Genomic DNA, 25,085 nt, shown 5'->3' with positions numbered 1-25,085 from the left:
CTCTGACCCAGCAGGGTGAGCGTGTGAGCAGGGTCTCTGCCTCTAGCCTGAGGTTCTCAGTGAAGTGTGGGTTCGCTCTTCTGATGATTCTAAGGTGGTGATGATCATAAAACCAAGGTTACACGCACCAAGTGTCCTGTGTCGCGAATGAGTTAGACCTAGGCTTGAAGGAGCCTGACGAGGCTCATAAGCCTCAGGAAACATCTTTATGGAAGCCTCACCAGCTTGTTTGAGCCTGGCTTGCGTCTTGGGACACAGTGGGGAACAAGGTCTCCCTATGTAGCCCTGATTATCACTGAACACCAAGTCCTCCCCCGTCAGTCTCTTGAGCCCCAGAGTCCTGGGAGTGTAGTTCCAGGTCACCATGCCCTTTCTGGTTCCTTTGTCAAGCAAAGCCATTGCTGAAGTTGAGGCCCCACAGCAGTGAGATTTGGGGACAAGTCAGAGCAGTGGAGGCACAGAGAAGCAGGTAGGAGAGGACCCAAGTAAGAGAACCACAGAGCTAGGAAGGGAGGTGTCAGCTGTATGTGCGTGAGAGATCCCTCCATCCACATTGAGATGCCCACTGGGGAGTGTCGCTTTACAGCCAGCCCTAATGTTGAGATTTCCTGGGTGCAGCTTCCATGACATACGCAAAGGACATGACCTCACAGTAGGTGCACAGACATGACCTCACAGTAGGTGCACTGATCCTCAGGCCCTTACGGTCTCTCTGCCCCGTCTTCTGTGATATCCCCAGAGCCTTTACAGTGCCAATTATGTTGAAGATGCATCAATTGGGGTTCAAAAGCCTAAGGACAGTTTATCTCTGCACACTGACCAGTTGTGAATCCCTGTGGTGGTCTCTGACTGCTGCAAAAAGAAGATTTTCTGGTGAGGGGGAGTTAATAACTGCTCTTACCTGTGGGTGTAAGGATTATGCATTTAAAACACAGTTAGAAAGGACACTGGTTGAGAAAAGGGTGGCCGTAGGTTCTCCTCTAGGACCTTATGAGTGTCCCCCCCCCCCCCCGCCAGTGCATTTAGGCTTACGGTACCAGGGATGAATTCTTTCCTATTGAGTTGGCCTCAAGTCCAATTAGGAAGGTGTTGGGCTACTCCCAAGACATAAGCACCCGGAGGGAATACCGTGACATGCTGGGCCATTGGTGTATTCTGCAGGCTTCAGAGCCGGGCAGGGCTATTGATCGCCTTCCTCCCCTGACAGCTTGCACAGCACCTTCAGTAATGCTCAGAAGAAGCCCCTGAGGACACAGCTGCACCGGCAGCTGAGGAACAGGATAGAGATCCCCTCAGGAGCCAGGAGAGAATGTTCTTCCCTGTAATTAGCTCCTCACGACTAAGACAATCATCCCGGGTTGCCTCTCCGTGCTGCAAAGTACAGGGAATGTTTACCTGCTATCCCTTCCACATCCCCAGGGGCCCCCATTTCCCCAGCTTCGAGTCCAGTTCGCCTGTGAGGCTGTGGGCTGGCAGCTGGTGGAAATGACCGCCGCTCCCCAGGGAGCCTCTCCAGAGTCGGCGAGGGGCTCGGTGCCCTCAGACACATTGACGGATGGGATACATAACAGCCTTTAACAAGCAGAAAAAACAATACCACTTCGGTCATTTAACTGATTTAAACAAATCAACAGCCCCGGGTACCATTAAAGTAAACTCAATTTGCTCACCACTGAGAGCGGGAACCTGGGCTGGTAGAATCCATTTGCTAGCCTGTACTGCTCTTGCCTTTGAACCGATGCCAAGGAAATGAGCACAAGGCCCCAATATGGCTGAATAAACTTGGCAGCATCCCCCTTTGATGGGCTTCCAAACAGGCAAGCGCGTCTTGGGTGCTGAGAGGTGGCGGCAAAGACGGCTCAGTGAGTTTCACGATTGCTGTGCATCCCGGAGAACTTGGTTTTTGGCTCCTTGGCAGCTACGTTAAAAAGCGGAGCCCCTCAGTGCCTGCCTGTTATTCCAGCACTGGGAGGCCAAAGCGAGAGGACGGTGCTCTCCGGGTCAGGGAAGCAAGTGGACATTTGGAGCCAAGGGAGATTACAGGAGCTTTTCCCAATAATCATAGCAGGTCAGATAAACACTGCCCCGGGGAACAAAGATGGCTCCGTGTCCCTCCCCTCTCGGTAAAACCTGACCCGTCGGAAATGACAGATGCATGTGATGACCAACCACCCAGACTGTGGGTGAATCGGGAGAGAGCTCGGCACGCTGGACCCTGCTGGTCTGCAGCTGTTGGTATAGCCACCACCATTTACTGTCCTTGCAGGACCTGAGCTCTGCTGAAGGAGGCATCACCTGGGTCGAAGGCCGGCATTAACTTTAGAGCCAAGAACACACACCGTAAAGCTGGTGCACTGACTCGGTGTCTCTCCAGCTCAGCGGTTCTCCAGGGTGACTTCGCACCTTGGATTTGTCCCCTCATCCACAGAGACGTTTGGCCCCATCTAAAGGTGCTTTTCACTGTTAGAGAAAGGGTGTGAGGCTCTGGTGCTCTGATAAACACTGTGACCAAAAATAACCGAGGGAGGAAAGGGTTTGTTTATTTGGCTTACGTGTTACAGTCCACCACAGAGGGAAGTCGGAGCAGGAACTCAGGCAGGGACCTAGAGGCAACCCTGAAGTAGAATCCGTGGTGTTCACTGGCTTGGTACCAGCTTGCTCTTCTAGACTACTGAGAACCATCTGCTCAGGTATAGCACAACACAGAGTGAGCTGGGCCCTCCCACATCCACCCATCACCAATAACACACTCCTGCAGACCTGCCTACAGACCAAACAAGCGGGTGTTTCCTCATTTGAGGTTCCATAACCTTAAATTATATCACGCTGACAAAATCAGCCTACTGGACAAGGTGCTTGCCAAACACTTCACCCCCACCCCTGCCCAAAGCATAGATACCCCATCTCCAGAAAGGTTGAAGGAGCAAGTAAATGTTCACAGTTCTGGCTGGAAGAGACCCATCCCTGATGAGGTTAATACCAGGATTACACACTCCTTGCAAGAGGCAATATGAGCGCTCTGAGCATTTAAGGACTCCCTCCCAGCCAGGGTCTATATCAGGAGACAGCGCAAACGGGAGTTCCCAAGATGCCTCATCTTCAGCAGTAGATCACCTAGGACACGCAGCCTGTCTGCGACAGACGCCGTTCAGTCGAAGTCGAAGGATCTGAACGTGGGCAGCCCCATCACATGGGCTGGGGTTGCAGGCTGACTAAAAGGAGAATGAACTGACCTCTCCAGTGAAGTGTCTCTCTGCTTCCTGACTGTGAGCATAGGAGCTTTCTCAAGCAGCCTCCGTGCCTTTTGTTTGATGGCACCTTTTGTTTGTTTGACGGTACAGTCAAACCATGAGTGCAAATAAACCTTTCCTTCCTTAACCTTCCTTTCGTTGACTGTTTTATCACAGCAATGAGAAGAGTGACTAACAGACTCCCTTACACAGCCGAGCTTTATAACCTGTATTTATTAGTTCACTGGGGCTTCCATAGCCACATGCTATACTCTAGACCCTTAAGGACAGGACAGGCTACTGTCTCACCCTCCCAGAGACAAGAAGCCTGAGATCAGGTGTCTGCAGGGCTGGGTTCCCACATATTGTGCCAGGGACAATCTGTCTGTGCCCCTTTGCATTCCTTAGTTCCTGGCCCTACCAACCCCCTCTGTACGGAACACGTATGTGCATACCCAAAAGCCCCCTTTTAACATACATGGGCCAATATTCCAGCACAGTTCATTTCAGCTTCTGTCTGTAACAACCAGACTTACAAATAAGTTCGTGTTCTGGGTATCAGGGTTAGGATTTTAACATGCACAACCCTAATACTGTGGTGACGGAAAGGACACATTCACAGCACCAAACCTGTCATGTGTTTCCTGCTATTTATTCTAAGAAAAAGTAAGGGATATGAGGACAGGAAAACCCAGAAAAGAGACTCCCTTACCTGTCCACAGGGAGGACCAGGACACACTGGATGGTGGTGGTCTCTGCATTAACTCTGGGGAAACAATGTTGCTGAATTGAAAGGGAACAGTATCTTTCTTTACGCTAACTGCGCCCTCACAATGTTTTTGTCCTGCTTTCAGGCTGCTGGATGGAATCGAGGCAGCTGCCTGGCTCATAAGCTGAATGGAAGCTGGGAGCAAGAATGGAGCGCTGAACACAGCTCCTTGCTGAGCGCAGAGAGCAGCTGCAGGTGCTGACATCTGCCTCCTTATTGTCTTTCCCTTTATTTGTGTGTGCGTGGTTCTTATTTCTGCTTTCCCTCCAGCTTGAGTTCCAAAGCACCCTATCTGGCTCTTGCCTGGGTCTTCATCAGTGTGGGCATTCCTGTGGCTGAACTGTGCTTTCTGTCTGGGGGAAGGAGTAGATAGTGCAGTGAAAGGGGCTTGACAGCTTGTCTGCAAGAGATGGGTTCTTCCAAACCTTCTCTCTCTCTCTCTCTCTCTCTCTCTCTCTCTCTCTCTCTCTCACACACACACACACACACACACACACACACACACACACACACACCTTTACAAACAATTCACTGGGGCCCCTCTCATCTGGCCTAACCCAGTTCCTGACTTTCCTCACCATCCCAAATGCTCCCAGTGTCTCCTAACTCTCCGACCTTGAACTTGGTGGAAATGATATAGCAGAATGTCTGGCCTCCGAGGCTGTGTCTGTTCAGCCGTGCAGAATTTCTGGGAATGAGGCTGGAGGTGCTGAGGCTAGAGGCAAGGAGAAATCAGGGTTCAGGAAAGCAAGTCTGTCTGCATGCTCGAAGGCCAGGACCCAGGCTCTCTGGGGCTCTCCATGGTGCTGAAGAGGGCCTCTGGGCTCACACTTCCCTTTGAGGCCAGAGTGGGCATAACCAGCTGCTAGGTTTATAGATGATCACCCAGAGCACCGTTGTTGAGAACTGTTCTGTGCAAACAACAGCTTCTGGAAGGCTACAAGGCAGTGATGTTTTGGTAATGACCCTGAAGAGCCATGGATACAGACTAGATCTTTCTGGATCACAAACCACCTCTCATTGACTGGTCCTATGAATACCAGCAGGAATCTCGGGACTTGTCATCACCAGAGACAGCAGAAGTACCAAGGGCTATGAGGTGGTGTGTGTGTGTGTGTGTGTGTGTGTGTGTGTGTGTGTGTGTTGTGACTTGTATGTGTTTGTCTCTGTGTGCCTCTGTATATAAATGTGTATGTATCTGTGTGTGAGTGTGCCTCTGTGTGTGTGTGTGTGAGTGTGAGTTTTGTGAGTGTGTGTTTGTCTCTTTGTGTCTCTGTATATAAATATGCATGTCTGTGTGTGAGTGTGCCTGTGTATGAGTGTGTCTGTGTGTGTTGTATAAATGTGTACAGAGGTCAGAGGAGGATATCATATGTCCTCCTCTGTCACTTCCCAATTATCCCCTTGAGACTGGATTTCACTGAATCCAGAAGTAGACTGGATATCAGAAAGCCCTGGTGAGCTCCGTGTCTCTGTATAGGATTTTATGTGGTGCTGGGATTCGAACTTGGGTCCTCGCGTTTGCATAACAAACACCTTAACTCACTGAGTCATCTCTCCGGCTCCCCTTCATCTTTTTTTTCCCCACGTGGTGAGATTTTAATGGGGGAATGAGACAAGGAGAAGGGGCAAGAGAAAGAAAAGAAAAGAGCGCTCCCCTTCATCTTGATAAGCCATGCAGCGTGGTGGTTTCCTTTGTAGGTCATCGAGGGACCACTCATTGTACTGTGTATCTGCAGGCCATGGAGGAGAAACCCTAATGAGACATCTCTGCAGGCATCTGTTTGGGCTTTGTTCTTCCGGGTGGGAGGAAATCACGCTGAGATGCGTCCATGGTGGAGGCAGACACATGACTTCCCAATCCAGGACCTCACTGGGCTTTGATACTTTACGCTTTGCATGAACAGCAGATGAGAGAAGCATCTCTCGGCCCAGAGTCCTTACACTCAAGAAACATTATGCAGGAAAACCGTGAAAAGCCGTGAGACCCATCGAAAGCCGTGGCTCACTTTGGGATTGAATTACCACTTAAATCAAACTGACACTGGGCAGGGGGCTTGAAGAATGAAATTAAGGGGGAGGCTGTATTTCAACTGGGAAGCCTTGGGTGCTTTCCAGGAGAGCAGGTCTCCTCTGGATGAAGTATAACCCTGAGCTCGAGCTGTACCCTCTTTGATTTATCTCAGCCAGGGAGACTTGTTTCAGTGGCTCCAAATGTTATTTTCAAAGAGCAAATGAACATCTCATGCTGGAAGCAATGACAAGGAAATCAGCTTGGCAGGATCCAGTACTGGAAAAGGCAGGAAGGAGCTCTGAGCCCTGCTGGCTTCTAATTTTAAACTCAAGTTCAAGTCGGCCTGAAGAGCTGGTGGAAGGGAGATGGGAATCTGGTGTGTTTCCCAGGAATATCTTCTACGGCCGCTGTTGGCGGTCAGGGTGTGCAGAGGCTTGCGGCCAAAGAGGGAAAGGTGACGGTGACTCAACCAGATGAGAAGGAGAGGAAGTGGGGACCCCAAGCTCAGCTCAGCCCGGTCCTTCCCCAGACCATCTCCTTATCAGCCTCCCCTTATTCTACAGAGATCAAAGATGTTGCTTTCATCTGAGAGAACCAGAGCCAATAGATTCAGAGAGCATCCCAAAGAGGGTTTGTCAGATCGGCTTATGCAATCGGGGCTGGTGAGTGAGTCCAATGGTGGCCGCCTGCACACAGGAGAGGCTCGGATCCCAGTAGTCCATGAGGCCGGACACTTCAGCAGTCTCAGTCTGACACTGAAGACCCTCGGGATTCCCAAGGATTCAGTCCACATTGGAAGACTGGAAAAACTGGCTATGCGCCGATCACGGAATAAACGCCCTCGACGGCCAAAAGCAAAGGATGTTCCTTGGGGAAACATTGCATCTTCTCTGTGGCCACAAGATCTCTCGGAACAAGACAAGTCCTGTCATCATAGGGGGCTTCTGTGGCTAGGCCAGCCTGACAGCAGATGTGGAGCACGCAACCCCCTACACGCCAGCCTCTACACCCCCACAGGTTGGCCTAGACAGCCAGGTGTGTGTGTCAAGCAGGACATGGCCCCTCAGGTGAGGCGCAAGTGGGGTGGCAAGTGGAGAGAGATCGCCCCAGCACACGGTCATTTGACAAGACACCAGCATTTTAAAATCAGACTTCACTTGCTTATTTACCTAGGTTGTTGCACCCATGACCTGGAATCTATGTGGGTGTCAGAGAACAACTTGCAGAAGTCGCTTCTCTCCTTCTACCCGATGGGCCCTGGGGATAGAATTCAGTTTTCCAGGTTTGTCGGTAAAGACCTTTCCTAGCTGCATCTGCTGGGTCTGCTCTCCTGGCCGCTGCTCAGCCTGATTCAGGGATGGGGGAGTCAAACGGGAAGTTGCCTATGCAGAAAAACAAACACATTGAGATGCAAGCTTTCACTTCTACACAAAAAACACTCACCAGTGAGTGAGACTCCCAGGGTGCGCACAGTGGAAGGAAAGAACCAAATCCTGCAACTGTGCTCTGCTCTCCACAGGCCCCTGAGCAAAATAATATGTAATAAAACTCCTCGAAGTCATCTTAGAGATTATGTGTTGGGTCATCTGTTCCCTCCCACCTGAGGGGTCATTGCTTGACACAGCCGACTGTACAGGTCAGCCTTTGAACGTTTGATGAGGAAGCAAACAAGCAATGGGCAAGGTGGGAATTTCTGCTCCCAGGCTCACCTCCCGGAAGTGTCTGAGAACTCCCGCCAATGGCGTAGGACCTGATTTCCACCCCAAGCTGCCAAGTGAAGCTGAGAGATCTGTACTTACATGGTAACTCTTTGCTCTTTCTGTGGGATTTCTCCAAGAAGGCTGTTGCTGTTAGAGACTCTGCAGAAATCCTGCCACCTGCTTTGGGGGTGACCTCGTCCAGAACATAACTCCAGCCCGTGGTGAACTGTCTCCTGCCTTGCAGCCTCTCCTTCTTTCCTCCCTGTGTTCCCAGAATCCCCTCCAGGAAAGCGTCGTGCTCAAACCTTGCTTCAATCGCAGGTCTGCAGGGTCTTTCAAAAGGCTATTCTTAGGATATGCCTTTCTCTGTGTGGACCTTCAGGGGAGGAATCCAGGGGAAGGGCAGATGGCGGGTACACTGGATACCTTAGCAACCCATCTGCATGCTTTGGGGAGGGGAAGGAAAACTAGGCCAGAGACTGTTGGAAGTTCTAAACATCTGCTGGGGGAGAGGACTCTGGGAGTGGACCAGTGCCTGAGGGAAAGACCTTCGGGGAACACCTACAGGGCTCCCCAGGAAGACAGGTGTTTCTTCTGGCTGGTGCAAACTCAAGCCAAGCCCAGAGGCCATGTTCATTAGCCTCAAAGGTGAAATGCTGAAAGTCTTAACCTTTGACCTAGAGAGAAAACAGACCCAGGGGGACTGCCTAGTATCTTGGCCTCTTCTCCCAGATGTTCTCAACTGATGGCTCAGCTCTTGCCTTCTGCATGCAATCCCACAGTTCCTCCACTGCCCTCACGATTTCCACTTGACAGTTAGCTGTCCAAGGAGGGGAAGGAGATGAAGGAGCTTGGCCATGAGGGGAGAAGGCTCCTAGGAGAACTCTGGTGAGTGGAGAAGGGATACCTGGGAAGAATACAGAAGTGGTCATTGCAGAGAAGGCAAGGGAGATGGTCATGATCCAGACATAGGGTGCTGGCATGAGGTAAGTGTCCCTGTGATTAGGCCATCCAGTGAGCATACTCTGTGTGAGGAAACTCTACGACTCACACTTCTCTATCTCTCCCGAGGCTGTGATCTTGCCCATCCTGGAGTCCTGTGCTCTAACACAGTCCCTGGCGTTTCTTAGTCACTGTGAGGAGACAGCACAGCCAAGGCACCTATTACAAAACTGAGGGCTGGCTTACAACTCCAGAGGCCTAGTCCATGATCATCATGGTGGGAAGCATGTTGACATGCAGGCAATCATGGTGCTAGAGAAGTCACTGGGGGGTACATCTTGATCCACAGGTGTAGAGTTGTAGGTCTGTGTCCTCTCTGCCACCGGGCATGGCTGCTAGGGGAGACAGAAGTCAGGGAGTTTGATTGCATTTATCCCACACTGCCTCAGGGGTGGGTGCTGGAGCACAGGGAGGAGCTGAGGGGTGGGAAAGCACTGTCTCTGCTAGGTCCTGTCATCACTATTGTTAAAATGACTAGCAAACCGGACTGAACTGGATTGATGGTGTATCCGTTTAGTGTTTGCAAGGGGATCGAGCTGCCGCTGCTGACCTGTGAAAGAAACTGTCGATTTGAGACAACACAGAAGGGCGCTGCTCCAGAGAACCTTTCTAAACAGGTCCACTTCCCCCATATCCTTTCTTTCCCACTTCCTCTGGTGGGTTACAAGGAAAGTTAAAGCGTTTAAGAACCATCGTTAAAAATAGAATTAAAAATGGTTACAGTTACTCACCAAGCATCTGTGCCATTAGTGAGAACATCCTGCGTGGCAGGTCAGTGCTACAATGATTCAAGAGCCACAGCTGGGTAAATTTCTCCTCCAGCAGCCTGCTCACCCCTTCCAGAACTCTGGACACTAATCAGTGGGATGGAGGCTTCCCGAGCAGTCCGAGTTTCATTGTACAGGTTTCTATACGACGTTCCCCGTCTATCTTAAGTTTTGGTTGGTCCACTCTCCCATTACCCCCACCCCCACCCTCCCTTTTGAAAACTTCACAGTCCTAATATTTCCCTCACTCGTGAGACGTGTGTTTGGCTGTCTCCTCTCACTGCCCGGCTCCTTTCCTGAGGGATTGTTTTCCATTCTGTTTAGTTTAGGGAAGTTCACTTGGGGGTTGACAGGAAGCAGGGACTTGTTATTCCATAAATACTGAGAAGTAGGTCCCCAGAGATGTCCCCGCTGTCCCCTTGAAGAATGTCTCTTTTTCTATTCTATGCAGACTTCTGTGTCCACTTCAATCATGCTCAGGCCAGCAGTTTTTCTCCATACTGTGCTCTGTCTGTCTTTGGTCATCTATGCAGTTTGAAAGTTAACTAAGGCAGGACCCACTCTCCCTCGGGGAAGCACGTCTCTCCTAGTAAGTTTGAGCTCTGGCCAGTGATGGGTTTAAGAATGCCAAACTCCAGAGAAAGAGGAGGCATCGTGGGTTGCTCTGTGGACACCTGAATGAAGAGGTCTGCCTTCTCAGCTAAACTTTTCTCCAGCGTGACTTAAGGATCCAGGCATAATGTCCTAGCATTCCCCCTGAAGCCCAGGATGCTTGACTTGGTGTAGGTGTAGGGAGCTGAAGGAACCCCTTTCCAAGGAAGAGCTCAGAACATTCTAGAAATATTAGTGGCCAAGTCAGAGCCCCGTTTCTTAAGGCTTCATGCCCCTCTGCTAGTGTCTACTTAATCTTTTACAGGCTCCTGAGATGATGTGCTAGGGTCATTACTCTTGTTTTCAGGGCCAACCTGAGAGGTTTAGACATCACACAGGCTAGGGCGTCAGAGAGGAATCAAGAGTCTCTGAGGCTGAGATACTCCTGCTGATGAGACCCTGCGTGTTCCCACAAATGCACCCATTTGAACAGGCTCCTCCACACCTCCAGCCTTGGTGGCTCTCACCCTTCAGATGTTATCTTAAAGACAAAGGCCCAAGAGTTGGCCATCAGTTGGTTTCTTCTTGGGACCTGTGCTTGAGCTGTTTCTTCAGCCTTAACTGTCTTCATTCAGGAAGATAGCATTATGCCATCTTCATGATTTCCCACCTTCTGGAAGACTCTTATTTGATCTCTTCACATGTTCTGACCATTGGGGAAGGACCCTGAGGACTAGTGGTAACCATAGCAATGGACAGCATCCACTGAGTGTACCCCTTGCAGATACCCAGAGTGTGGTCCCTTTAAACTATGGACTGATTAGACAGTGCAAGATGAGGGCAGAGGTCCCATCATCCAACCTTAAGTAGCAAAGCTCCCAAGAAGCATCTCTAAATCCCCTGGGAGTGGCTGGGCTCAGCTGGGCAGTTCACCCTTAAGGTTGACCTTAGAGTTACAGCCAGATGTTGGCTGGGGTTAGATGCTGGGCCCAGATGTTGGCTGGAATGACATGGTAACTGGAATCACATGGTGGATGGAATGGAATGGCCTAGGAGAGGGTGGTGGTAGATGGGCTTGGCCTGGTATCAAGAGGGTGAATGGACTGGGCTGGTATCTATCTGGGGAGAGCCGGTATCTGGGGAGAGCTAGTACTGGGGCTTGCATTTTTCATGGGCTGACTTCTGTGAGGGACTGGTGGCTGTGCTTGGGTGACTACATTGGGAATTAACTGAAACAACAATGGCTGGGCACACCTGTGAAGAATTTTTCTTTTTCTTAATGAAATCATTTGAAGCGGGAAGACACATCTGTAATCTGTATCTTTGAGGTAGAAAGATCTGCCTTTCATCTGGTCCGCACCTTCTGCTGGCAGCCTATTGAAAGGATAGGGAAGGAAGACGCTTGCTCTCTCAGTGCCTATGTGCTCTTGCTTTCACCAGAGAGCCCATTTCCTCGATGGCATCGGAGCCTGCTATTTGGAACTCCAGCACATACTGAAGATAAGACATCCAGCCTCTTGAACAACTACTGGATTCTCGACTCTTCCGTTGGTAGACAGTCATTGTTGGCCTAGCTGTGTCAAAGACTATAAGTCATTATAATAAATTCCATATACAGTCGTTCTATAAGTTCTGTATAGATATATAGATGATAGATTGATAGATAACAGATTAGATAGATAGATAGATAGATAGATAGATAGATAGATAGAGACATTTATTCTATAAGGTGGGCACAATATGCACATTCATTATTTATTCTGTAAATTCTGGTTCACTTAAACCCTGACTAATATGCTGGGGTAGGATGGAGCTGGGATAGATTGTAGACAGAAGGCTTGGAAGCTGGAGTAAGGTGGCCTTGGGCTAGGGTGGTGTTGGTATAGCATGGTGCTGGGATAGGATGGTGGTTGGGTGTCCTGGCATCTGTGACGCCCAGAAGGATCCTTCTTTCATATTAGGCCCTGAACTGGAAAAGCACCAGCATGTGGGAACCTTGGGGACCAACTGTGTCTGGAGAGTGTTGCCACCATACACACCCATTTCCCCATCTTCAGAACAGTTATGATCCTGTGAATTAGGCCTGACAGGATCACTGTGATATCACAGGGAACAGATGACCTGCCCCAGCCCAGCTGATGGGACAGCAGCTTGGGGCATCTGGAGACTCCGGTCCTGCAGCTTCTAGACTTCTAGCTACATAAGTGGTAGCACTTATATTGCTGGCCCAGATGACACCGAGGGATGTTATACTAAACAGTAAGTCAGCCATTCCTTCTCGGTATTTCTATTGGAGCTACATAAGTCTTTGTTTCTCCTTAGAATCTACCAGCAGGGCCTGCCCACCCAATGTCTACCAATGTTACCAATGTTACCAATGTTACCAATGTTACCAGTGTTACCAATGTTACCAGTGTTACCAATGTTACCAATGTTATGGCTTTCAGCACCCAGGCTTCTGTGGAGTCAACAACTATGGATCCCCTTCCTGTAAGACAAGACAATTCCCATGACAGAGACAGGAGAGCTAGGAACACGGGAGGAACACTGGAGGAAGAGACAGTTATCAAGTCATGTGACAGGAAAAGTGCACCATGGGAAATGAGCCTTGGGGAGGCCTTCTAGCACACAGGGATAAAGGAGAGGGGAATGGAGATAAGCTCATCGGTCAACACGCTTGGTATGTAAGTATGCGTCTCTCGTACCCACAGAAAGAGCTGATCATAGTAACATATGCCTATAATCCATACATGGGTTGACAGAGTCCAAGGATCTGAGGTCTAGTTGAAGTGAGGGACTCCAGAAAGAGACCTTGCCTCAAAAAATAGTGTGTAGAGTGTCTGAGGAAGGCATCCTGCATCTCTGTATTCAACTTTACACCCACACACACCCACACACACACACACACGCACACATGCACATCTGCACATACTCATGTGTGCACACGCATGAGCATGCATACACAGGCACACACATTCACACATACACAGAGATATACACAAACATGCACACAGACACACATACATACACAGACAGATACACAGGTAATTACACAACACACACACACATACACACACACACACAGAGTGGGAGACTTCCTAGAGGAAGCCATCTTTATTTTGAGGGTTCTCATACATAGCATGGTAATGAGGGAAAGGAAATAAGAGTGAGCTCAGAAGAGAGAGAATTAGAAGGGAGATTCAGTGGGGAGCGTGGTGGGGAGGGTGGGAGGCTGCAGGTTGCAGGTGGGTCTGATGTGGTGCTAGATCCTGCTTATTCCTGAGAGGCACCTTGCAACATCAGCCTGCCTCCCCCTCAGTGTCCCCTTGGGAAAGCTATTATTGAGTTGATGGGGACTTGTCCCAGTAAAGTTGGGTAGGAATTGAAAGACAGGAGTATATTTAATAGATCTTCAAAGAACTGGCGTACTTTGAAGCTGAATGGATTAAAAGGAGGAGGTAGACAATGGAGTTAATGTTTAAAGATGGCTGAGATCTGAGCTTGACAGACACAGGTTGACTGCAAGGAAGAGCCGGTGCCAAGGGAAAGACAAGGAGTTCCTTTTGGACGTGGTGACTCAGAGATAATAACAGGGCATGAGATGTCCGCCAGGTAATTACCGGCAAGAGACTGGACAGTGAGTGAAAGTCTAGGCTGTCTTTACTGGCTCCAGGCTCATCAGAGAGATAGATCTCTACTCCCGCCATGCTAAAATAAATGGAGCAGCCCCGAGCTCTCATCACAGCAGCTAGGAAATCGCACAGAGCATGCTGAACACCAGAGATCTGGCAACAGAGGCCGGAAATCCCAAAAGAAGCAAGATGGCCGCTGTCTCCCCAGAGAGCAGAGGGCAGGGGCCTGAGGTGAGCAGTGGTGTCCTCACCGAGGCTCCAGGGCAAATGTATCTGGAGGTCTAGACTAGAGGAAGACAGGTCATGTGTAAAAGGGAATTAAGAAATCCACAAAAAGTTTCTCACAAGCACAGAGTGGATCTTAGAGCATTTGGGAAGGTCTAGCAGGAAGCCCTAAGGTAAAGAGTGTTATTCTGGGGTAAAGAGCTAGCAAGTAATTCTGTGGTAAAGACTTGGCTGTGAGACAAATGAGTCCCAGAATCCATACCTGCAATCCTGAGGGGACACCTTGTTTAGCTCCTGAGCATTCAAGGAAGACGACATTTGTGATCTGTCGATAGGGTCCAGCCGCTGTTGTTTAGAGGCGGCTGTTGTGAGGGACACCAACCGCAGGCTCCAGATGAACAGCTGGATGCACAAGTAAGCAAACCTCATCAGGAGCAAAGCTTATGGAACCCGAAGGAAGGGAGAACAGCTCAGCAATGCTTAGAGAAACGTCGAGAGCCAAAAGTTGCCGATCATGGAAAGACAGACGCTATGAGCAATTGACAGATAAATGCACACCATGTAAGCAGAGCCAAGGACCCAGAGACAAGGTAGTGAAAAGAAAAGATCACCCACACAGTTATAGTACACATGGTCAAGACTTAAGAGAAGGGTTCTCTACCTGTGGGTCGCGACCCCTCTGGGGAACTCCAGTGACCCGTTTCCAGGGGTCACCCAAGACTATCAGGAACCACAATAATTACACTACAACTCATAAAAGTAGCCACATTACAGTTATGAAGTGGCAACGAAAATACTTTTACAGTTGGGGGGGTCACCACAGCATAAGGAACTGCACTAAAGGGTCTCCGTGTTAGGAAGGTTGTGAACCGTGGACTAAAGGGAAAATATGGAAACAGTAAATAAAATAGGAGACTGCCAAAACATTCGGTGAAATTCAGAGACCATCTCGAAGCCAAGTGAAGCTTCCAGACAAAGGGCAGATTAAAGGCATAAGAAAAACGGGTCAGCGGGTTCGAAGACACACAAAGACAAACTTCCCAATGGGGGAGGGCCTGTAGGCCGCATAGCACCATGGAGGTCTGAGGGGCACACTCAGCAATGTGACCTGCCAGCAATTCAAGGAGCCAAAACAGAAGCTCATAAAGGCCAAAGCATGTACGAAAGCACTAGGTATAGTCTACTTGATAAAACTCTAGTGTGTGAATCTAAGAGGCTTAATAAGTCCCATCATGGCAAACACAGGAAGCCACATAAAGATGGATTACTGTCCAGCAACCAAATGTCAGAGGAGAGAGAGAGAGAGAGAGAGAGAGAGAGAGAGAGAGAGAGAGAGAGAGGAAGAGAAGGGGAGAGAGGAGAAGGGGAGAAAGGGAGAGGGGAAAGGGGGAGGAAGGGGGAGGGGGAGGGAGAGGGGGAGGGAGGGAGAGAGGGAGGGTGAGAGGGAGAGGAAGGAGCAGGGTTTTCATGCAGGAGAGCAAAATGTCTCTAAATGTTTCTTTAAAACCCGCTCAAGACATAAGATATAGAGGTAACATCTTTAAAATCTTATTTAAGGAGCAAGTGTGGTGGCTGAAGTATATAGTCTAAGCACACTAGAGGCTGAGGCAGGAGGATTGCAGTAAGTGCTGCCTGGGCTACCACTTAAGGGCCCAGAAAACTATGCAAAAACACAGGCATGATAAAGGCTGGGAAAATTAACCAAAACTGAGCAGGATTAGTCAGGAAAGCTTGAGAAGATGGCCACACTTCTTTTGCAAGAGGAGACTGCAATGCACTCGAAATCAGGGAGCTGTTGACACATGCAACTGTTTTCATATTCAACTTTCAAAAGATAACTTAACAGTTAAATAAGACTGTAAGACCAGGAAGGGTCATTCACATAATTAATTCCCAGAAGTCAGAAAGTACTCCTATCCAAGAATTCAAAGCAAAACAGGAGAAACAAAGGAAAAAAATAACAACACATTCTTCTATAGAGTTTCAGCAAATATAAAAGTAAAATATGACATTAACATAAATAACTTGAGGAACAAATACAATTTATTACTGTAAAGTCACAAAACTATACATGCAGTGTCATAATATTGAAGACGGGCCACAATTAGTCAAAATGCTCACACAGCGAGTCCCAGAAAAACAACAAACTTGGAGTGGAGGGGCTGAGCGGTAGATAAAGATAATGGGATGGAATCAATCCAAAGTAAGGTGGGTAAAGAAGCCGGAGAAAGGAATCACAAGCCAGATTGCTTGCTGCACTTCCTGGAGACCAGAGTTCAGTACACTGCACCCATGCTGAGTGATGCACAATCACATGAAACTCCAGCTCCAGAGATCCGACGCCCTCTTCTGGCCTCCACAGGTACTGCACTGATGTCTTACGCACTCACATAGACACACTCACCTATGCACACGCATGCACATGCACACACTCACATAGACACAAACTCACATGCACACACTCACATGCACACAGTCAAATAGACACACATGCACACACATGCCCACCCATACTAAAATATAAAAATATTTATAATTGAAATAATAGATATATGTGCACACTAAAATATAATAGCATTTGTACATTAAAATTCCATGAGTGTATATATATATATATATATATATATATATATATACATATATTATGGCCTTCCTTGTCTCTACTGTGCCCATCCCAGGGGGCTACAGAGGTCTCCCTGTGCCATTTTGGTCTCCAATAAAGCAGGTTCCAAACACTCTGCATTCATGTGTTCACACACCCTTCACTCTGCCTTCCAAAGAGCATCCACTCATCTTATCCCAGGCACCGTCACAGTAACTTGCACGGTACGTTGTCTGGCCTTTGTCAACCTGATACAAAGCTGAGATGCTCAGAGAGAAAGAATCTCAACCGAGGAGTCACCTCCACTGGCTTTGCCTGTGTCCAAGTCTGTGGTGCATCTTTTTGATTTCTATCTCAGTAGAAGTGACCTGGCAGTGCCTCCTCTGATCGGTGACCCTGGGCTGTGTAAGAAATGTAGCTGAGCCATTCACAGGGTGTGTGGTGGTTTCAATAGGAGTGGCCCCCATAGGTGCATGTGTTTGAGAGCTTGGTCTGGGAGTGGAGCTATTTGAAAGGATTAGGAGGTGTGGTCTCTTTGCAGTAGATGTGGCTTTGGAAGAAATGTGTCTTTGTTGTTCTTCCTATGGGGCCGCAAACCTCTTCAGCTCCTTCAGTCCTTCCCCTAACTCCTACATTGGGGTCCCTGTGCTCATTCTGATAGTTGGCTGCAAGCATCCACATCTGCATTGGTCAGGTTCTGGCAGAGCCTCTCATGGGACAGCTATACCAGGCTCCTGTCAGCAAGTGCTTCTTGGCATCAGCAATAGTGTCTGGGTTTGCTGTCTGCAGATGGGATGAAATCCCCAGGTGGGGCAGTCTCTGGATGGCCTTTCCTTCAGTCTCTGCTCCACTCTTTGTCCCTGCATTTCCTTTAGACAGGATCAATTCTGAGTTAATATTTTTGAGATGGGTGGTTGGCCCATCCCTCAATGGGGGGCCACCCTTGAGCTCCCGGGGACTAAATCACCAACCAAAGAGTACACATGGAGGGACCCATGGTTCCAGCTGTTTATGTAGCAGAGGACTGTCCTATCTGCCATCAATGGGAGGAGAGGACCTTGGTCCTGTGGAGGCTCAATGATTCAGCATAGGGAAATGCTAGGGGGGTAAGGCGGGAGTGGTTGTGTGTGTGGGGGAGCACCTTCAAAGAAGCAGGGGTTATGGGGGATGGAATAGGGGGTTTGCAGAGGGGAAACCGGGAAGGGGGATAACATTTGAAATGTAAATAAATAAAATAACCAGTTTTGAAAAAAGAGTGTCTCTTTGAGGTCTCGAAAGCCCCGTCCTGCCCCAGTGGCTCACTCTTCTTCCTGCTGCCTTCAGACCTGGATGTGGGACTCTCAGGTACCATGTCTGCCCATACCCCACGTTTCCAGGTTTCCCACCATGGACTACACCTCTGAAACTATAAGCAAACCCATATTACATGTTTCCCTTTACAAGAGTTGCCAAGGTCACGGCGTCTCCTCACAGCAGTGGAACACAGAGGAAGACAGGGAGCAAGCCAGGAAGCAGCATCCATTCCCCTGCACCTTCTGCTCCCGTTCCTGCCTCCCAGCTCCTGCCTGGAGTTCTGCCCAGCCTTCCTTTGCTGATGGGCTGTAATCTGTAAGCCAAATAAACACTCTCTCCCCCAGGTTTATTTGGGTCAGCATTTTATCACAACAGAGAAACAAACTAAAACAGAAGTGTTCTGATGGCCCTAGTTTCAGGGAGGTTCGCAGAAGAATTTTGGAACTTGGGGTGGAGAAGGCATTGAGTGCTCAGTGCTTAAACAGCTGTTCTGTGGGGACTTGGAAGATTATAATGCTGTGATCGAGGCAGAGGATGGGGATGGGACGGTGGATTGCAATGTTTCAGAGGGAATTTCTGATTCTCTCAAAGATTCTGCCAGGGCTGTTTGCGTAATCTATTGAATTAAGAATCTGTGGTTTCTGGTAGGCGGTTAGAGTTAGCTGTGATTGGCAAGAGACAAGCACTACTGGCATGACAATCTTTGCTTTACCGGGACAATTGGTGCTGGTTAGGTGTGGTGAATTAATAAGAGGTAAGTATCCCTGAGGTGAAATCTTCTGCGGGAATACCTTGGTCATCACAGAGAAGCCATGGTCCGGCAGCTGGGTAGACACAAGGCCACTCCTTGGGCTGGTGGCTGATCTTTGGTAATATGAAAAAGTCTCCCACATGAAACTGGTTTTGAAGGTGTGAAAGGGTCACGGAGAGACGCTGAGGCATGCTGTCATGCGGCAGAATTGGAGTCCCATGGAGGAGCCAGGAGGCCATTGGTGAACTTGAAGCTACAATTGCAGTAGAGAATCGAGCATATTAGAGACCCCCCCCCCCGCCCGGGGACTGTGTGTCACCCGCCCTTCCAGGATAGCACAGGAGTGAGGAGACACCAGCGAGAACCTAACACACTGGAAAGTGAAGTACAGACTTTGCTATACATTGTTGGACTTCAGGTAAGCTTTCCTTTGTTTACAGCTGTGCCATGATTCTCCCCTCTTGGAGTAAGAAGGTAACTTCTTCTGGAGTTTGCAGGTGTTTGCAGTTTACAAAAAGAAACTTTGGGTTTCTAAAGTAACAGCAGACTTTTAAAGTGTTGACGTTTTTTAAAGATCGGAGGAGTTTTGAAGTTGGAGCATGTTTTATATTGTAATAATGTAGCTGTGCTTCTGGCTACTTTGTGGGCTTCTTTTTTCTTCTACCCTTTCCCTAGGAGAGAAAGAAGGAGAGAGGAGAAAGGGGACGATGTCATCGTTAGGCTACTTCCTGTTGATTAGGGGCATTGAGTTTCTTGGGGCAAGTTTGATCTTTGCTTTGAAGGTATCTAATTTCTTCTTGTTTCTTCTTTGCACAGAACTACACAGTAAACTGCAAAACCACTTGCCACCAACACTAATGGCCAACCACCCAAGCCTGGGCGCCCTAGCATTTATGCTCTCTGAAAAGTCCCCAGAATTCCAAATGTCACACAGTTGCAGAAACTATCTGCAGCTGGCAAAATCGCACCTACTAGAGCACGAGGCAAATCATAGTCAGCTGCTGCGGACAGTCTGAAGCAGCCCCACATCCCACACCTGGGATTAAAATGAAAGCATCTTCTTATAATATTTCTGTGTTTTTTTTTTTAAATCAAATTCTCACTGCACGATACTAATCGTCTTAGTTATGTTGCTGTTACTGTGCAGAGACACTGTGACCAAGGGAAGTGATAGGAGGGGGCTTACAGTTCCAGAGGGTTAGTCTATGACCCTGGCTGGGAGGTGACAGCAGGCAAACAGGTAGGAATAGTGCCAAAGAAGTACCTGATCAGCAAGCACCAAACAGTGAACAAGAGAGCTAGCTGGGGTGACATGGTCTATTGAAACCTCAAAGCCCAAGTGACACACCTCCTTCAACAAGACCACATCTCCCAATCCTTCCAAGACAGTAACGTACCTGGTGACGAGGTATCCAAATATAGGAGCTTCTGTGGGCCATTCTCATTCAAACCAGCATGTTCTATGCTCTGGCCTTCATAGGTTTGTAGTCCTATCATAATGCAAAACGCATTTCAACTTTAAAAGTCCCCATGACCTGTCACAGTTTCAACACAGCGTAAAAGTCCAAAATTCAACATCTCTTCGAAGACGCAAAGCCATCTCTTAGTTGTAACCTCCTGTGGAATCAAAATGCAAACTACATCCTTCCAACATGTGATGGGCACAGGATATACATTAATATTCCAAAGGGTAACAAAGGAAGCACAGTGAGGAAATGCTGGACCAAAGCAAGACAGAAGCCCAGCAGGGCCACCTCTAAATCCTGTAGTTCTTTTTCTTTGCCCAATGTCAAAAAGCTTTCATAGCGGTGTCCTGCCAGTTTTGCTAAGATGTCTCTCTTGGGCTGTTTCCACTCCCCATTTAAAGCTCTCCTTAGTAGCTAAGAATAGCACCAGATCTTATTTAAAACCTACAGTAACGTCTCCCGCACCTACCTGTGCCCCCACCAATGTATTTGCTAAACATTTTGATTGATGACTTTCTTTGTTCTCCAATAAAAAAATCTCATATAATCACTTCCACAGTGGGACACGGTATTTTCGAAAAACTAGATGTGTATTCCTCACACTGGCTCCAGAATAGACCATCTCTTGTCCCCCTCAAAGTGGAAGGTGTGGTTTTGCATCAAAATTGAACATAAAACAACCAGAACTCACATCCTTGTCTGTTACCTTGGGGAACGCACAGGGCAACTTCTTAGCATGCCGAACACAGGCTTTTCCCCATCTGCCATCCACTCTAACATCCACTGCTGAGACCTGCCTGTGAGAAATGAGAGTAGAGCCCACAGAGATCCGCACACTTCCTCCAGAATAACTTCCCAACGTGGAAATGTCCAGATGTTTATCACAGGTGACTGAGTGAAGACACAGCGGTCGGTCACCCACAGGTCAGTGGTTCACCAGGCCTGAGCGTGATGGGCACAGGCTTAGGCCAGGCCAAAGATGGCTGCAAACACAGATGAACACCCCTGTGCTTCTGTTCTTTGGAAATGCAAGAGTCAGCTAAGTTGCCTTTGATGACAGTGTTTTAGAAGTCAATGAGAGCTGTGGCCAGAGCTGAGGAGGTCGCTGAGCTGAAGACGCCTCTGTTCAGAAGTCGGGAATCCCCTAGGGAAGCCTGCTTTCTCATTTCTCATTCAGAGCTCGTTCAGGAACTCCTAATAATGGTTCTTGATGGAGAAAAATGTTATTCCATTAACATATTTGCATGATAATAGGAACTTCGGGCCTTACTGGGGAAACTCCAGCCCCAGGGAAGGCAGCTAAGCCAGGACTTGGAGAATTTGAGGTTTGCTGAACTTGACAAAAGTCACCGGATCCTTCATCAGAAAAGGTGACACAGAGGCAAGGTCTGTGCTCTCTTGCCAGGAAGCCATAGTCTTAGGCTTCCCACCAGCCCTTCAAAGGCCAAAACTACCTCCCTAGTAAAAGGCAACACAGCAGGCTTTGACCTTGCTGACTGTGGGCAAGCTCGAAGACTCTGAAAGGGCTTTCCTGTAGTTTATTAATGCAAATAGTACATTTGGGGGACTCTCTAGTCTCAGCATAAAATAGGGAGGAACCTCGGTACCAGCAGGAAACCCCAAAGCTGTTTAGGGCACCACCCAGGATGTAAAAGACCACAAAATTGTTTGTCAATGTAAAAACCTAACTCATCTGGAAGGAAACATGAGATGGTTTGTCCCGAAGCCAGATATGAGTGACCATGGTCTGGGAATGAGGTAGACAAGCATAGGGAATGGCTTAGCAGGCTGGGACTCCACTTGGTTTGGAATACATACATGTCCATCTTTTAAGAATGACCTCAATAGCCTAGCACCTTCATCTTACCTGCTGGTGTGAGGGGTATGATGTCATGGGCTGGTGGGAGGGGTATGATGTCATGGACTGGTGGGAGGGGTATGATGCCATGGGCTGGTGGGAGGGGTATGATGTCATGGGCTGGTGTGAGGGGTATGATGTCATGGACTGGTGGGAGGGGTATGATGCCATGGGCTGGTGGGAGGGGTATGATGTCATGGGCTAGTGGGAGGTGTATGATGTCATGGGCTGGTGGGAGGGGTATGATGCCATGGGCTGGTGGGAGGTGTATGATGTCATGGGCTGGTGGGAGGTGTATGATGCCATGGGCTGGTGGGAGGGGTATGATGCCATGGGCTGGTGGGAGGGGTATGATGTCATGGGCTGGTGGGAGGGGTATGATGCCATGGGCTGGTGGGAGGGGTATGATGCCATGGGCTGGTGGGAGGTGTATGATGTCATGGGCTGGTGGGAGGGGTATGATGCCATGGGCTGGTGGGAGGGGTATGATGTCATGGGCTGGTGGAAGGGGTATGATGCCATGGGTTGGCAGGAAGGGTATGATGTCACGATTCCCAAGTGGAGTGGTCAATCTGAAATGTGTTAAGGTCACCTCTGCCTCTACCTTCTAGTGCCATTACCCTCAGGAGAGGCCTCAGCTGGAGGGGGTGATACACAAGACCTGACGAAATCCATTATTGCCTTTGCATGTGTTGAGGTTACATGATGTCTGTGTGAGCTCCCAGGGAAGAGTATCTCGATACCCACATCTTTCTACTCACAGGGTTCTTCCCTCCTTCCCCAGGACCAACTGACCTTTTATTTGAAAGGGAATCAAGGGCTGGTGCATTCCGGGGCTTTGGCAGGTTGCTGTGACTTAAATATGGACAGCTGCCCTGCTGGCCGAAGGTGACCAGTGCGGGAACTGGGCAAGGCACCTCAGCTCCTTGTTTCCAGTGCTTCAGAGCCTCCTTTGATCAATGGTGACGTGGGTCACCAATGGTGACGTGGGTCACAGGCCGAGCCATTCACGGCGTGGGGATGGCAGCAGGCTGTGGTGACCTTGGCTCACTCCAGAGCTGGGCTGCTTCTGATCGCCTCTCTGAGGAATAGCAGTGAGCCTCAGCCACAGTGTTGAGATCTATTGATTATAAGGAGGCAGACATGCTGGGAGCTTCCTGCTGGTGTCAACACTGCCAGCGGGCATCAGGGGAGAAGGGCAGCTCAGCTCAGGGAGTCACTTTCTGCCTTGCTCACGCTGATTGGACAGAGGCTCTGGCATCCTATATGCTGGATTCAGACAGTGCACTTGGGTTGGATGTAAGCTTGGGACCCCAGCCTTCCACAGAAGACTCCATTCATACCCCTGCCAGGCAGGAAAGGCAAGGCGGAGGGAAAGGGCTGTGGTTTATGTCCTGTGGGTTTTGGAGAAAGGCCAGAAACCAGCACCACAAGGACGCTCTGACTGCCCATCAGCTCAGAAGATGCTCTGGAGACATGAGACTGGTGTCTGGCCTCACATCTGACGACTCCTCACCTGAGCGCTGCCCGGATGCCAGCCCTGTGGGGAGGAGAGTGAGCAAGCTTTTCCGAGGCTTGCATTTCAAACACGGAAGTGGTGAGATCAGGTGGACAGCCGCACTCTACCACTTAACAGTCAAAGCCTGGAGTCCGTCTTCAAGGATCCCGGAACCAACACATCCCAACAGTCACTGTGTCTGGGTATGACAGTCTAAAGTTTCAGGCCAGGGTCTTGTAGTGTTGACTGTGTTCACAGCGTCGTTGATGCTGCTGTGAGCTGGCTGTATTTGTGGTTGATGCTATATATGGAGGCTGTAGTGGTAACAACTGTTGTGGTTCTGGAGATGGTATCTCTATGCTTGTGGTTGAGGTGGCGATGGTTGCGGTATGGTTGTGTTGTTTGGTGTTGTGATAGTTGTTGTCACTGTGGTGGTACTGACAATATTGTGATAGTTACAGTTGCTATGATGGGTCTTGATGATAGTTGGTGTCATAGAGGCAGTGGTTGCCATTATTGTGGTGATGCTTACTGTAGTGGCATGTGACTGTGGTTTTCTAACCACTCTGTTTGTGGGTGACGACGATGGCGTACCATGGTGTTATGGCTATTGCGTTGATGATGTCATAGAGAGGAGGTGGATGGTGTAGTTAACAGTTGATGATGTCACAGTGGTGGTCAGTGGGGTAGTGCTGGTGGATGAAGGCATTGTGTTTGCTACTATTACCGTTGTGATGTCATGCTAGCTGCTATGGTGTTGGTGCTGTGACTGTGAAGGTGGATATCATGGCGGTGATGTCATGATGGTGGTGGCTGATGTCATGGTTGTTATTGCGGTTCTTGGTGATGACATCATGGCTGATGAGGTAGAAGCTGTAGTAGTTGTAGAGTGTGATGGTGTCAAGGCGGTAGCCCTCATGGTGATGGTGGTTAATGACGTTGTTGTGGTTGTTACCATGGTTCTCATAGACATCGAGGTTGTATTTTATGATGATGTCATGATGTTAGTTTTGTTGTGGTTGTTACTTTGGTTGTTGATGTAGCCGAGGAAGAAGATGTCATGTTTGTGGTCTCTGATGATATTCTTGTAGTTTTTGGTGTGTGGTTGTTACTGTGGTTCTTGTAGACATCACAGGTGTATTATATGATGATATCATGATGGTAGTTTTGTTGTGGTTGTTATCGTGGTTGTTGGTGTAGCTGAGGAAGAAGATGTCATGTTCGTGGTCTCTGATGATATGCTTGTGGTTGTTGGTGTTGAGGCTGTTTCTGTGGTTTCTGTAGATTGTGGTATCTGATGATGTCACGATGGTGTCTGTCACGGTGTCAGTTGTTGATGTTGTGGTTGTTGGTGTTGTGGTTGTTACTGTGGTTTCTGTAGATTGTAGTATCTGATGATGTCACGGTGGTGTCTGTCACGGTGTCAGTTGTTGATGTTGTGGTTGTTGGTGTTGTGGCTGTTACTGTGGTTTCTGTAGATTGTGGTATCTGATGATGTCACGATGGTGTCTGTCACGGTGTCAGTTGTTGATGTTGTGGTTGTTGGTGTTGTGGTTGTTACTGTGGTTTCTGTAGATTGTAGTATCTGATGATGTCACGGTGGTGTCTGTCACGGTGTCAGTTGTTGATGTTGTGGTTGTTGGTGTTGTGGCTGTTACTGTGGTTTCTGTAGATTGTGGTATCTGAT

At 48.8% G+C, this 25,085-nt stretch overlaps 1 long non-coding RNA gene across 3 annotated transcripts; it reads left to right on the top strand.

Annotated features, from left to right (window-relative positions):
• The first annotated feature begins 719 nt into the window (after positions 1-719).
• Positions 720-11,702, top strand: LOC102550429 (uncharacterized). Of its 3 annotated transcripts, XR_015620554.1 has the most exons (5): positions 720-873; positions 2,267-2,450; positions 4,085-4,194; positions 6,577-7,080; positions 7,187-7,578. It is a non-coding gene; the product is annotated as an uncharacterized LOC102550429 (long non-coding RNA). The 3 variants fall into 3 exon arrangements; XR_015620553.1 differs by lacking the exons at positions 6,577-7,080; positions 7,187-7,578 and adding an exon at positions 11,514-11,702; XR_015620555.1 differs by lacking the exons at positions 6,577-7,080; positions 7,187-7,578 and adding an exon at positions 5,701-6,068.
• The last annotated feature ends 13,383 nt before the right edge of the window (positions 11,703-25,085 follow it).

This window comes from Rattus norvegicus, chromosome 5 (assembly GCF_021556685.1).
Source record: "Rattus norvegicus strain SHRSP/BbbUtx chromosome 5, alternate assembly SHRSP_T2T, whole genome shotgun sequence".
Taxonomy (NCBI): Eukaryota; Metazoa; Chordata; class Mammalia; order Rodentia; family Muridae; genus Rattus; species Rattus norvegicus.
Note: the sequence above shows the minus strand (reverse complement) of the source record. Positions and strands in the feature narration are given on the sequence as shown.